Raw genomic sequence first — 15,383 nt, forward strand, 5'->3', positions numbered from 1 at the left:
AATGTTTTAGTAGGGTCAGAGGTGGGTGTAAAAGAGGGGGAGGTGTGGCATTGCTTGTCAAAGATAGTATACAGCGGTGGAAAGGACGATGGATGAAGACTCGCCATCTGAGGTAGTTTGGGCTGAGGTTAGGAATAGGAAAGGTGAGGTCACCCTGTTAGGAATTTTCTACAGGCCTCCTAATAGTCCTAGAGACGTAGAAGAAAGGATTGCGAGGATGATTCAGGAGAAGAGTGAAAGTAATAGGGTGGTTGTTATGGGGTCTTTAACTTTCCTGATATTGACTGGGAAAGCTATAGCTCGAGTTCGTTAGATGGGTCGGTGTTTGTCCAATGTGTGCAGGAGGGTTTCCTGACACAATATGTAGACAGGCCAACAAGAGGTGAGGCCATACTGGATTTGGTTCTGGGTAACAAACCAGGCCAGGTGTTAGAATTGGAGGTGGGTGAGCACTTTGGGGACAGTGACCACAATTTGGTGACTTTTACTCTAGTGATGGAGAGGGATAAGTGTGCACTGCAGGGCAAGAGTTATAGCTGGGGGCAGGGAAATTATGATGCGGTGAGGCACGACTTAGGATGCGTGGCTTGGAAAAGTAGGCTTCAAGGCAAGGGCGCAATTGATATGTGGAGCTTGTTCAAGGAGCAACTATTGAGTGTCCTTGATAAGTATGTACCTGTCAGGCAGGGAGGAAAGGGTCATGTGAGGGAGCTGTGGTTTAATAAGGAATTGGAATCCCTTGTTAAATGGAAGAGGGCGGCCTATGTAAAGATGAGGGGTGAAGGTTCAATTGGGGCGATTGAGAGTTATAAGGTAGCCAGGAAGGATCTGAAGAGAGAGCTAAGAGCAGCAAGGAGGGGACATGAAAAGTCCTTAGATGGTAGAATTAGGGAAAATCCAAAGGCTTTCTATAGGTATGTCAGGAATAAAAGAATGACTAGGGTAGGAATAGATCCAGTCAAGGATAGTAGTGGGAAGTTGCGTGTGGAGGCTGAAGAGATTGGGGAGACACTGAATGAATACTTTTCATCAGTATTCACACAGGAACAGGACATTGTTGCCGATGTGAATACTGAGTCACAATTAATTAGAATGGACGGCTTTGAGGTTTTTTTTTAGATTAGATTAGATTACTTACAGTGTGGAAACAGGCCCTTCGGCCCAACAAGTCCACACCGACCCGCCGAAGCATAACCCACCCATACCCGTACATTTACCCCTTTACCTAACACTACGGGCAATTTAGCATGGCCAATTCACCTGACCTGCACATCTTTGGACTGTGGGAGGAAACCGGAGCCCCCGGAGGAAACCCACGCAGACACGGGGAGAACGTGCAAACTCCACACAGTCAGTCGCCTGAGTCGGGAATTGAACCCGGGTCTCTGGCGCTGCGAGGCAGCAGTGCTAACCACTGTGCCACCGTGCCGCCCACCTATGTAGGTATGTAGGGAAGAGGTGTTGGAAATTCTGGAAAGGGTGAAAATAGATAAGTCCCCTGGGCCTGATGGCATTTATCCTAGGATTCTCTGGGAAGCAAGGGAGGAGATTGCAGAGCCATTGGCCTTGATCTTTATGTCCTCGTTGTCTACAGGAATAGTGCCAGAAGACTGGAGGATAGCAAATGTGGTTCCCTTGTTCAAGAAGGGGAGTAGGGATAACCCTAATAACTATAGGTCGGTGAGTCTCACTTCTGTTGTGGGCAAAGTCTTAGAGAGAATTGTAAGGGATAGGATTTATGAACATTTGGATAGGAATAATGTGATCAAGGATAGTCAGCATGGTTTTGTGAAGGGCAGGTCGTGCCTCACAAACCTTATTGAATTCTTTGAAAATGTGACTAAGGAGATGGACGAGGGTAAAGCGGTAGATGTGGTGTATATGGATTTTAGTAAGGTGTTTGATAAGGTTCCCCATGGAAGGCTACTGCAAAAAATACGGAGGTATGGCATTGAGGGTGAGTTGGAGGTTTGGATTAGGAATTGGCTGGCTGGAAGAAGACAGAGGGTAGTAGTTGATGGTAAAGGTTCATCTTGGAGTGCAGTTACTAGCGGTGTTCCACAAGGATCTGTTTTGGGACCATTGCTGTTTGTCATTTTTATAAATGACCTGGAGGAGGGGCTAGAAGGTTGGGTGAGCAAGTTTGCAGATGATATGAAAGTCGGTGGAGTTGTTGACAGTGAGGAAGGATGTGTCAGGTTACAGCGGGATATAGATAAGCTGCAGAGCTGGGCAGAAAGGTGGCAAATGGAGTTCAATTAGGTAAGTGTGAGGTGATTCACTTTGGCGAGAGTAACAAAAACATTGGGTACTGGGCTAATGGTCGGATACTTGGTAGTGTGGATGAGCAGAGGGATCTTGGTGTCCATATACACAGATCTCTGAAAGTTGCCACCCAGGTAAATAGTGCAGTGAAGAAGGCATATGGCGTACTGGCTTTTATTGGTAGAGGAATTGAGTTCCGGAGTCCTGAGGTCATGTTGCAGTTGTATAAGACTCTAGTGCGGCCGCATCTGGAGTATTGTGTGCAGTTTTGGTCGCCATACTATAGGAAGGATGTGGAGGCACTGGAACTGGTGCAGAGGAGGTTTACCAGGATGTTGCCTGGTATGGTAGGAAGATCATATGAGGAAAGGCTGAGGCACTTGGGGCTGTTTTCATTGGAGAAAAGAAGGTTTAGGGGTGACTTGATAGAGGTGTACAAGATGATTGGGGGTTTAGATAGGGTTGACCATGAGAACCTTTTTCCACGTATGGAGTCAGCTATTACGAGGGGGCATAGCTTTAAATTAAGGGGTGGTAGGTATAGGACAGATGTTAGGGGTAGATTCTTTACTCAGCGGGTCGTGAGTTCATGGAATGCCCTGCCAGTAGCAGTGGTGGACTCTCCCTCTTTATGGGCATTTAAACGGGCATTGGATAGGCATATGGAGGATAGTGGGCTAGTGTAGGTTAGATGGGCTTGGATCGGCGCAACATCGAGGGCCAAAGGGCCTGTACTGCGCTGTATTTTTCTATGTTTTCTATGTTCTATGTTCTATGTTCTATCTCCAATTTTGGTGTCATCTGCAAATTCACTAACTGTACCTCTTATGCTCACATCCAAATCATTTATACAAATGACAAAAAGTAGTGGACCCAGCACTGATCCCCTTGTGGCACTCCAATGGTCACAGGCCTCCAGTCTGAAAAACAACCCTCCACCACCACCATCTATCTTCTACCTTTGAGCCAGTTCTGTATCCAAATGGCTAGTTCTCCCTGTATTCGTGAGATCTAACCTTGCTAATCAGTCTCCCATGGGGAACCTTGTCGAACGCCTTACTGAAGTCCATATAAATCACATCTACCTCTCGGCCCTCATCAATCCTCTTTGTTACTTCTTCAAAAAACTCAATCAAGTTTGTGAGACATGATTTCCCACGCACAAAGCCATGTTGACTATCCCTAATTAGTCCTTGCCTTTCCAAATACATGTACATCCTGTCCCTCAGGATTCCCTCCAACAACTTGCCCACCACTGACATCAGGCTCACTGGTCTATAGTTCCCTGGCTTGTCCTTACCACCCTTCTTAAACAGTGGCACCACGTTTGCCAACCTCCAGTCTTCCGGCACCTCACCTGTGAATATCGATGATACAAATATCTCAGCAAGAGGCCCAGCAATGACTTCCATAGCTTCCCACAGAGTTCTAGGGTACACCTGATCATTTCCTGGGGATTTATCCACTTTTATGCGTTTCAAGACATCCAGAACTTCCTCCTCTGTAATCTGGACATTTTTCAAGATGTTACCATCTATTTCCCTACAATCTATATCTTCCATGTCCTTTTCCACAGTAAATACTGATGCAAATTACTTGTTTACTATCTCCCCCATCTACTGCAGCTCCACACAAAGGCCACCTTGTTGATCTTGGAGGGACCCTATTCTCTCCCATTTGTCATTATTGTATTTGTAAAAACCCTTTGGAATCTCCTTACCTCTATTTGCCAAAGCTATTTCATGTCCCCTTTTTGCCCTCCTGATTTTGTTCTTAAGTATACTCCTACTGCCTTCATACTCTTCTAAGGATTCACTCGATCCATCCTGCCTTTACCTGACATATGCTTCCTTCTTTTTCTTAACCAAACTCTCAATTTCTTTAGTCATCCAGCATTGCCTAATCCTACCAGCCTTTCCTTTCACAATAACTGGAATATACTTTCTCCGGATTCTTGTTATCTCATTTCTGAAGGCTTCCCATTTTCCAGCCGTCCCTTTACCTGCGAACATTTGCCTCCAATCAGCTTTTGAAAGTTCTTGCCTAATACTGTCAAAATTAGCCTTTCTCCAATTTAGAACTTCAACTTTTAGATCTGGTCTATCCTTTTCCATTACTATTTTAAATCTAATAGAATTATAGTCGCTGGCCCCAAAGTCTCCCCGACTGACACCTCAGTCACCTGCCCTGTCTTATTTCACAAGAGTAGGTCAAGTTTTACACCTTCTCTAGTAGGTACATCCACATACTGAATCAGAAAATTTTCATGTACACACTTAACAAATTCTTCTCCATCTAAACCCTTAACACTATGGCAGTCCCAGTCTATGTTTGGAAAGTTAAAATCTCCTACCATAACCACCCTATTATTCTTACAGATAGCTGAGATCACCTTACAAATTTGTTTCTCAATTTCCCTCTTACTGTTAGGGGGTCTATAATATAATCCCAATAAGGTGATTGTCCCTTTCTTATTTCTCATTTCCACCCAAATAACTTCCCTGGATGTATTTCCAGGAATATCCTCCCTCAGTTCAGCTGTAATGCTATCCCTTATCAAAAATGCAACTCCCCCTCCTCTCTTGCCTCCCTTTCTATCCTTCCTGTTGCATTTGTATCCTGGAACATTAAGCTGCCAGTCCTGCTCATCCCTGAACCATGTAATTGCTATGATATCCCAGTCCCATGTTCCTAACCATGCCCTGAGTTCATCTGCCTTCCCTGTTGGTCCCTTGCATTGAAATAAATGCAGTTTAACTAATTAGTCCTACCTTATGCCTGCCTGCCCTGGCTGTTTGACTTGCTTCTGTTCTCAATGGTATCAGTCTCAGATTGATCTCTTTCCTCACTATCTCCCTGGGTCCCACACTCACCCCTTCCCCCCCCCCCTACCTTACTAGTTTAAATCCTCCCAAACAGCTCTAGCAAATTTCCCTGCCAGTATATTAGTCCCCTTCCAATTTAGGTGCAATCTGTCCTTTTTGTACAGGTCACTTCTACCCCAAAAGAGATTCCAATGATCCAAAAATGTGAATTCTTCTCCCATACACCAGCTCCTCAGCCATGCATTCATCTGCTCTATCCTTCTATTCCTGCCCTCACTAGCTCGTAGCATCGGGAGTAATCCAGATATTACTACTCTCGAGTATCTCCTTTTTAAATTCCTGCCTAACTCTCTGTAATCTCCTTTAAGAATCTCAACCTTTTCCCTTCCTATGTCATTGGTTCCAATGTGGACAATGACCTTTTGTTGCCGCTCTCCCCAGTGAGAACATTCTGCACCGTCTCTGAGACATCCTTGATCCTGGCACCAAAAAAGCAACACACCATTCTGATTTTTCGCTGCTGGCCACAGAAACATCTGTCTGTACCTCGGACTAGAGAATCCCCGAACACAGTTGGTCTCTTGGAACTTGACGTACCCCTCATTGCATTAGAACTAGTTTCAATACCAAAAACTTGGCCGTTCGTGCTACATTCCCCTGAGAATCCATCATCCCCTACATTTTCCAAAACAGCATATCTGTTTGAAATGGGGATAGCCACAGAAGACGCCTGCTCTAACTGTCCACCTCTCTTTCCTTTCCTGGAATTAAACCATCTATGTGACTGTATCTGTGACATTCCCCCCTTCCTATAACTGCCATCCATCACATATCGTTGCTGTTGCAAATTCCTCATTGCCTCTCACTATCTCTCCAACCGATCCATTTGATCTGATAGAATTCACAACCAACAGCATTTATTGCAGATATAATCCACAGTAACCTGTAAACTCTCCTTAAACTCCTACATCTGACAAGGAGTGCATATCACTCTACTAAAGGCCATTTTCGCTCCTTCACAATCTACAGACCAGAAAATAACACTCTCTTATTCCTCTACAAAACACTGCTCCAGGTTAAAACTATTCACTTATCTGTTTCTGTGCTAGGACTTCACCCAAATAGCTCCTCCAATTTCACTGTTTGCTTTTTTCCCAGACGCACTCCGATGACTAGCAAATTCAAACAGCAAAGGCAGTAACTGTGCAGGTTCACTGTGGTGTCAGTTTCTTTCTCTCTCTCTCCTGCACTGACCTCACCATGTGCTTCCTTTGTCTGTACCTCTCCCTTTAAAAAAAACTGCTGTTGTTTTGACTTTTTCTTGATGTGGGATATAGGTAAAGTAGTGTTACTTCTGCAATCATAAATACTTATGCAAGGTAAATGTACTCACACCAGTGTATAATTGTTTCAACCAAGAGCTGAGTCAACAAGGATGAAAACTATGTGGAGGAAATATATAATTGTCTTTGTATTAGCTAAAATGTGCATACAAGAATGAAACGTGCCTGCCAACAATGGTAGATGTTACAGACAAATAGATAAGGTGCTGTGAGGATGTACCTTAAGCCAGATATGCTTGTCCAAGCAGTAGTTATAAGCATCTGTTTCCCACTTTTGCAAAAACACAAAAACAAACCCCAATTAAAAGGTCATAAGGATCAATATGGTTGGGGAAAGGGAGGAAATATCACAGGTGGAGGAAGTAGATAATAGTGAAGAAGGATATACGTAACAATGGGCCACAGCAGGATGTGGTGAAATGGCTGAGTAAAACTTGTACTTTGTTATGTGCAAGGCCGGATAAGGCAAGAGATAAACAATAGTAATGGGCACTGGATTGGGAGTAGTGAATCCTATATAAGATATGTACTTGCTAAACTCTATGTGCCTTACTTCAGGCACCACACTTGCAAGCGTATAATAAATATACTGATTGCTTCAGATCTTGTCTCAGACTGAAATTATTGAAGTGAGTGAGCTTTGTTTGTCACAATTGGGGCCATCCAGGATGTTCTTCCATCGCTGGGGGGAGTGGCTGGCCCTGGACCCTGGGAAGACGCGTCCCGTTCCCAATTGAGGAGTGGTCTCGTGTCCCAGTTTGGTCCGCTCCCTTGGGCGACTGGTACGAATCCCACAGAGAGACATCTGAATCAAACAGTGAAAGGAGGTCGATAGAAAATACGGCGAAAAGGGGCCAGGCAACTCTGTGCACAGACCAAGGTAAGAAAACTGATTTTTAAGTATTGCCTTGGTGGCGGGGAAAAGGGGTATTCAATCAATGAGGGACTGGCGAGGGTCCCGAGAAATGGGGGGTAGGCAGAGTAATTGTCACGGAGTAAAGGAAGAAAAAGTCCCTGGTAACATTCCTCCTGAAAGTTCGTTGGGGAGGATGTTCCGGGAATGGACAAGTAACACTTGTACAAGGGCAAAAGATAAAAAGAAAATGATTAAATATTGTTGTTTAGTATGGACCAAAGAACCAATCCTTCACCCGGCTGTCTTCTGGCCAAAGTATGGTTCGGACGAGGATTGGGTATGTCAATATTTAGATTTGTATGTGAATAAAAAACAACCTTTTAGTCAAGACGAGGCAGACTATGCGTCCTGTTGGAAGGGCAGTTTGGGAATGATGGTAGTAAAGACAAAGGATTCTCCCTCTGCCCACCCAGTCCCTGGGATCCTATTGGCTGCTTGCCCCCCCCCCTCCCCCCCCCCCCCCCCCCCCTCCCCCCCCACTACCATAAAATCAGATTAGGTGAAAATGGGGGAGGAGGACAGACAGACAGACAGACAGACAGGGACAGGGAATGGATGACCCACAAGAGGAGGACGAAGGGGCGGTGGACGGGGATGTTGTTGTTCCCGACCCTCAATCCTCAACAAAAGAAAGGGAAGATAAAGTAGATGTAGAGAAGGCCTCCGGAGTATCTAAACCAAAGCCTAAGGGAGAAAAACTAAAACGAAAAAGGGGAAGAATGTAAAGACTTATCCCCTTCGGGAGGTACCAATAGGGGACAAAGAGGTTGGGTTTGTAAATGCCCCTCTCACCAGTGGGGAGGTCAGAACATTTAAAAAGGAGATGAAGGTCCTGGTTGAGGATCCGGTAGGGTTGTCTGAACAAATTGATCAATTCTTGGTGTTCAGTCTGTATACGTGGACTGAGTTAATGTCTATTTTGAATATACTATTTACTGGGGAAGAAAGGGGACTTATACGAGGAGCAGCCATTAAAATATGGGACAGGGAACATCCCATTGGAGATGGGGATGCTGGACAGGGAGAGACGAAGTTTCCCCTCAGAGACTCCCAGTGGGAAAATCAAAACCTGGAGCATAGAGAAGAAATGAGGGAATTGAAAGACCTGATTCTAAAAGGAATAAGAGAGGCAGTTCCGAAGTCGCAGAATTTGACTAAAGCCTTTGAAGTTAGACAGGAGAAAGATGAGACTCCCTCAGCTTTCTTGCAAAGATTAAGAGACTCAATGCGGAAATACTCTGGAATGAACCCTGAGGACCCAGTGGTACAGAGTCTTTTGAAAGTACATTTTGTGACAAAGGCATGGCCAGACATACAGAGAAAGATACAGACGATAGAAGGGTGGAGTGAGAAACCATTAGATGAATTGTTAAGAGAGGCACAGAAAATGTTTGTAAAGCGAGAGGATGAGAGACAAAAACAGAAGGCAAAAATGATGGTACCTACGGTTGATGAGGTAGTTAAGAAAAGAATGGAACCAATAGTGAGCAATAGGGGCGAGTGGCAGCATGTAGGACAGAGAGGGAGAGGGAGAGGGAGAGGACAAGGGGAAGCATTTGATAGAGGGTTTGGGCGGCAGGGACAGAGATGGAGGTCTCCACAGGCAGGATGCTATTATTGTGGAAAGATAGGGCATTTTAAGCAGGAGTGTTCTGATCTACAAAGGGAAGAAAGAACAATTCTGCTTATGAATTTTGATGAAGAATAGGGGTGTCAGGGGTTCCGGCCCCCGGGGACCCACCAGGAACCCTTGATAAACTTGAAGGTGGGACCCTGTAGGGAAGAGGTAGTCTTCCTAGTAGATACGGGGGCAGCACGGTCATCGCTGAATTTTAAACCAAAGAAAGTAAGAATGTCAACACGGTCAATTACAGTTTCCGGGGTAAAAGGGGAAGGATTTACTATTTAAACCAATGATGATAGATGGTCCGAAGGATACAGTCACAGAGGAACTGTTGTACATCCCTGATATAGGAAGTAACTTACTAGGGAGAGATTTAATTATCCTCTTAGGACTGGAGATTGGAATTCAGGAAAAAGAATTAGTTGAACAAATGGCAATGTTGACAGAGGATGTGGAGAGAGAGATAGACCATATTGTATGGGCAAGAGAAGGGAATCGTGGAAAAATACACTTCCCTCCCCTAGAAATAAGTTTAAAAAGGAAAGGGGACGTTGTCTGTGAGCGACAATGTCCCATTTCCATAGAAGGTAAACGAGGACTGCAGCCAGTAATTGAGGGACTGATTAGAGATGGACTGTTGGAGCCATGTATGTCTCCTTATAATACACCAATCTTACCAGTACGGAAATCCAATGGAACTTATCGATTGGTGCAGGATTTGAGAACATTGAATCAAATAGTACAGATCAGGCACCCAGTGGTGCCAAATCCCGATACGTTATTAAGTAAGATCCCTCATGACCACAAATGGTTTAGTGTGATAGATTTAAAGGATGCCTTTTGGGCTTGTCCCCTGGTGGAGGAAAGTAGGAATTTGTTTGCCTTTGAATGGGAAGATCCCAAGACAGGACGGAAACAGCAATACCGGTGCTCCCCCAGGGGTTTATGGAATCCCTGAATTTATTTGGACAGATGCTAGAACAAATATTGGAGAAATTTAGCAGCCCCAAGGGAACTACCTGTTGCAGTATGTAGACGACCTCTGAGTAACAGGAAAAAGAAGATAAAGAGTAGTAGAAGCCACTAACAAATTATTGAATTTCCTGGGTCAGCAGGGACTGCGAGTATCTAAAAACAAACTACAATATGTGGAGCAAGAAGTGAAATACTTGGGACATTTAGTTAGTGAGGGAAAGCGAAAGATAAGCCCGGAACGGATAGAGGGAACAGTGTGGATGCCACTGCCCAGCACTAAACGAGAGTTACGTAAAATTTTGGGTCTAACGGATATTGCAGATTGTGGATTGATTCTTATGCTCAAAAGACTAAGAAATTATATCTCAAACTATTAGAGGAGGAACCAAAGTGTCTAAGTTGGGATGATGAGGAAAAGAACTAGCTGAGGAACTCAAAAGAGATCTGATCCATGCCCCCGTGTTAGCCTTACCTTCTCTAGATAAACCTTTCCACCTCTTTGATACCGTGGATAAGGGAGCGGCTTTGGGAGTATTAACCCAGAGGTGGGGAGGAATGAAACAGCCAGTAGCAATCTTTAGAAGCTATTGGATCCAGTATCCTGGGGGTGGCCTGAGTGTGTGCAGGCTGTGGCTGCCACTGCACTGTTAGCGGAGGAAAGCAGAAAGCTTACATTTGGGGGAGCCCTAATAGCAAGCACCCCACACCAAGTGAGAACGATCCTAAACCAAAAAGCTGGGCGATGGTTGACAGACTCGCAGATTCTGAAATATGAGGCAATATTAATAGAAAAGGATGATCTAGTGTTGGTCATGGACAATTGTTTAAATCCAGCTGGCTTTCTTTGGAAAGGGGAAGGAGAATCTCCTCAGAATCCAGAGCACGACTGCCTTGACATTATAGAATACCAAACTAAGGTCCGCATGGACCTGAGAGATGTTCCGCTTCATGCAGGAGCCCGACCTTTTAAAGGCGGATCATCCCGGGTGACTGAAGGAAAAAGACATAATGGGTATGCAGTTGTAGACAAGATGAAAGGTAGTGTGGTAGAGGCAGGATGGTTTCCAAATGGGTAGTCAGCTCAGACCTACAAACTCTATGCATTGGAAAGAGCCCTTAGGGCATTAGAAAATAAAGAGGGAACAGTATACACTGGCTCTAAATATGCATTTGGTGTTGTGCACACTTTCGGAAAGATATGGCAGGAAAGAGGACTGATCAATAGCCAGGGGAAGGAATTAGGATATGAGGAGTTGATTAAACAGGTCTTGGAGTCCCTATTACTCCCCCTGAGAAATAGCAGTAGTGCATGTAAATGGTCATCAGAAAGGAAATGAACCAGAAGTTAGGGGGAATAGATTAGCCGATGAAGTTGCTAAGGAAGCAGCCCTGAACCCACAAGAAGTGGTGATTCATTCTCTAATACCTACTGTCCCAGATCCTTGGGAAGCTCCTATATTTACTGAAAGAGAGGAAAAAGAATTGCAAGATTTAGGGGCTGCAAAAACAGCAGACGGGCATTGGATGTTACCTGATGGAAGGGAAATGTTAAACAAAATGATGCGAGAAATTATGGCTGTCCTACATCAAGGCAGCCATTGGGGAGTACAAGCAATGTGTGATTTAGTTCTTAGGGAATATGGATGTAAAGGAATTGCTAAACAGATATGTGAGGGATGTATAATATGCAGAAAGATAAATAAGAAAGTCTTGAGAAAACAGACCCCGGGAGGAAGAGACCCGGGATTGAGACCCTTTACAAGTAGATTATACTGAACTACCCAGAGTGGGAAGACTAAAATATATGCTGGTCATAGTAGATCATCTATCTGGTTGGGTTGAGGCATACCCCCTAGCTACTGCCACTGCGAGTGGGGTGTCTAAAACAATATTAGAGCACATAATTCCCCGATATGGGCTAGTGAACTATATAGATTCCGACCAAGGAACTCATTTTATCTCTAAAGTGTTACAGGGGGTAATGAAAGGGTTGGGAATTTCCTGGGAGTTCCATACTCCATGGCACCCGCCATCATCAGGAAAGGTTGAGAGAATGAACTACTCAAACGACAGCTCTCTAAATTGATAATAGAAACCAGACTCCCTTGGACCAAATGTTTACCTATAGCTCTTTTGCGAGTACGAACAGCCCCAAGGAAAGATTTAGGACTATCCCCCTATGAAATCTTATTTGGATTACCTTATCTGGGAACGAATGGAGAATTGCCAATTCCCGAAACTAAAGACTTGTTCTTAAAGAAGTATATACTGGGCTTGTCCTCCTCTTTGTCTTTCCTCAGGAAACAGGGTTTATTGGCACAGACTCCGCCCCTCGAATTCACCGTTCATCCCATCTGGCCGGGAGATTGGGTCTTAGTAAAATCATGGACAGAGAATAAATTGCAGCCGGACTGGGAAGGGTCGTATCAGGCTTTTTTGGCTACTGAAACGGCAATAAGGACGGCAGAGAAAGGCTGGACTCACTACACTCGGATCAAAGGGCCAGTGGAATCTCCAGTTAAGGAAGAAGTCTGGACAGCCGAATCAATGCAAGACCCGCTGAAACTCAGGCTAAAGAGACTTTGAGTAACTGATTATACAGTGGCGACGCAAGCGCGGAATTATTTCTGGAGGATTGTATATTAAGGCTTTTTGTGCTTCAGCACGATTTTTAGAATGCTGGGGATGCTTAGAGTTATGATGCTAGCCCTCTTAGTATTGGGATTTTGTCAAATATCATTTTCATACATGTTATTAACAGTTCCTGAGTCTGATAATCCACAAGTAATAGACGCTGATGCATGCAGCTTAGTAAATTGTGGGAATGTAGATAATCAGAGACAGTATCGCCGCTCAGAGATACATCTTAAGTCCTATAGGGATGACCTTGGGGATGGTACTTGATATAATGGTCTCGTCACAGTACACCGGGTCCCCTTCCGACCAGCTCTCGATTGTCCCAATAAAATGTGTAACCCAATATACTTAACGATAAAGAAAACCACATGGCACGAAGCAATTCTGGGGGGTGGGGGGGGGGCACCTATGAGATACAATTAAATGAAACATTTGGGATAGAAATGAAAGCAAACGGGAATGATTTCTCAGGCTGTTGTTTTCAAATTAGCGTAGGACAGGGAAAACGAGCAGAACTACTGGATAATAAGGTGCAACTTTACACCCCTCCCGTTGACCTTAAAGTAGTAAAAATTATAGAGGTAAAGGACTTAAAACAGACCATTGAAATAGAAACTGGATATGGGGATGCAAATGCCTGGGTTGAATGGGTAAAGTATACTGTAAAAAGTCTGAACAAGAGCAATTGCTATGTATGTACCTCCGGTAGGCCAGTGGCCCAGGTGGTTCCCTTTCTGCTCGAGACAGGAAAGGCATGAAATGTATGATAGCCCTGTATCAGGATCAGACTGCATGGAATGATAGGAACTGTACCTCCCTATCTCTGATGTTCCCTCCCTTGGGGAAGAAACATTCAAAAGCTCCCCCTACACTTTCAGCCGCAGTCGGAAATCACACGTCATGTGTGTGTAGACGAGGTACAAATCAGTCTAGAGATTTGGGGGAGCTGAAATTATATACAGAGATTAAGAATGTCACCGAAACGGACAAGGGAGGGAACTACTCAGCACTAAAGGTTCACCGAGCGGATCTGTGGTGGTACTGTGGAGGCAAAATATTGAGACCCACCCTCCCTCCGGATTGGAGAGGGATATGTGCAATTGTACAATTGGCAATTCCATTTACCCTGGCATTTGAGAAGGAAGAGATAGTAGGGGAAAAGGGAAGGAGTAAGAGATCACTGTTATATACTTCTTTCGATGACAGGATTTATCTCGATTCAGTAGGAGTCCCTAGGGGAGTACCTGATGAGTTCAAGGCTCGTAACCAGGTTGTAGCAGGCTTTGAGTCAGCTCTTTTTTGGTGGGTAACAATTAATAAAAATGTAGATTGCATAAAGTACATTTTCTATAATCAACAGCGATTTATAAATTATACAAGAGATGCGGTTAAGGGAATATCAGAACAGCTTGATGCGACAAGTAGGATGGAAGGGAAAACAGAATGGCCCTTGATATGATTTTACCGGAAAAAGGGTGTGTGTGTGTGATATTAGGAGGAAGCTGTTGTACCTTTATTCCTAATAACACTGAGCCTGATGGTTCAATTACTCGGGCCTTAAGGAGATTGACTACCTTAGCAGAGGAACTGGCTGAGAATTCAGGAGTAGACACATCTCTCACGGGATGGCTTGAATCCTGGTTTGGAAAGTAGAAGAGGGTGGTGGTTTCCATCCTTACTTCCCTGTTAGTAGTAGTTGGGGTATTGGTAGCCATTGGCTGTTGTATCATACCCTGTATATGAGGACTCACCCAAAGACTGATTGAGACAGCCTTAATGAAACAGATGCCCCTAAAAGGGAATCAGGCAGAGGAACTTTATCGATTAAATAATGAGGGGATGAGTGAGACCAAGATGGATGAAATCTCCGGAATGATGCTTGCGAATTTTGGGGGCGATGTTTAAAAGAAAAATGCAGAAGATAACAAATGGTAATTAAAGAAAAAGGGGGAAACTGTGGGATATAGGTAAAGTAGTGTTAGTTCGGCAATCATAAATACTTATGCAAGGTAAATGTACTCACACCAGTGTATAATTGTTTCAACCAAGAGCTGGGTCAACAACAATGAAAACTATGTGGAAGAAATATATAATTGTTTTTGTATTAGCTAAAATGTGCATACAAGAATGAAATGTGCCTGCCAACAATGGTAGATGTTACAGACAAATAGATAAGGTGCTGTGAGGATGTACCTTAAGCCAGATATGCTTGTACAAGCAGTAGTTATAAGCATCTGTTTCCCACTTTTTTTCAAAAACACAAAAACAAACCCCAATTAAAAGGTCATAAGGATCAATATGGTTGGGGAAAGGGAGGAAATGTCACAGGTGGAGGAAGTAGATAATAGTGAAGAAGGATATACGTAACAATGGGTCACAGCAGGATGTGGTGAAATGGCTGAGTAAAACTTGTACTTTGTTATGTGCAAGGCCGGATAAGGCAAGAGATAAACAATAGTAATGGGCACTGGATTGGGAGTAGTGAATCCTATGTAAGATATGTACTCTGTGTGCCTTACTTCAGGCACCACGCTTGCAAGCATATAATAAACATACTGATTGCTTCAGATCTTGTCTTGGACTGAAATTATTGAAGTGAGTGAGTTTTGTTCCTCACAGTGAAGTTCCAAAACAATGCATCAGCATATGAAACAGTAATTACTGCTCCTGGAATTCGAGGAAATCACCTCCAACACCTAAAATACCTCAAAAAAGGAGCAGCTGTTACAGCCAGAAATTTATCCCATCCTCCATCTTGGATTACCCAAAATCCTCACAACATGATGTTTCATGGTCTT

The 15,383-nt window shown here is 44.0% G+C and overlaps 1 long non-coding RNA gene across 2 annotated transcripts in view; it reads left to right on the forward strand.

The window, feature by feature from the left end:
• The window catches only part of LOC148150184 (uncharacterized), a 27,540-nt gene extending 12,394 nt beyond the window's left edge, over window positions 1–15,146 (forward strand). For both annotated transcript variants that reach the window (XR_015757005.1, XR_015757004.1), the window contains 2 exons: window positions 7,101–7,313; window positions 12,249–15,146. This is a non-coding gene — a long non-coding RNA (uncharacterized LOC148150184). The remainder of the gene's footprint in view (window positions 1–7,100; window positions 7,314–12,248) is intronic.
• Window positions 15,147–15,383: the final 237 nt, after the last annotated feature.

The sequence above is a fragment of the Chiloscyllium plagiosum genome, unplaced genomic scaffold (assembly GCF_037043375.1).
Source record: "Chiloscyllium plagiosum isolate Xiang-an unplaced genomic scaffold, Cpla_swu_hap1 HiC_scaffold_4, whole genome shotgun sequence".
Taxonomy (NCBI): Eukaryota; Metazoa; Chordata; class Chondrichthyes; order Orectolobiformes; family Hemiscylliidae; genus Chiloscyllium; species Chiloscyllium plagiosum.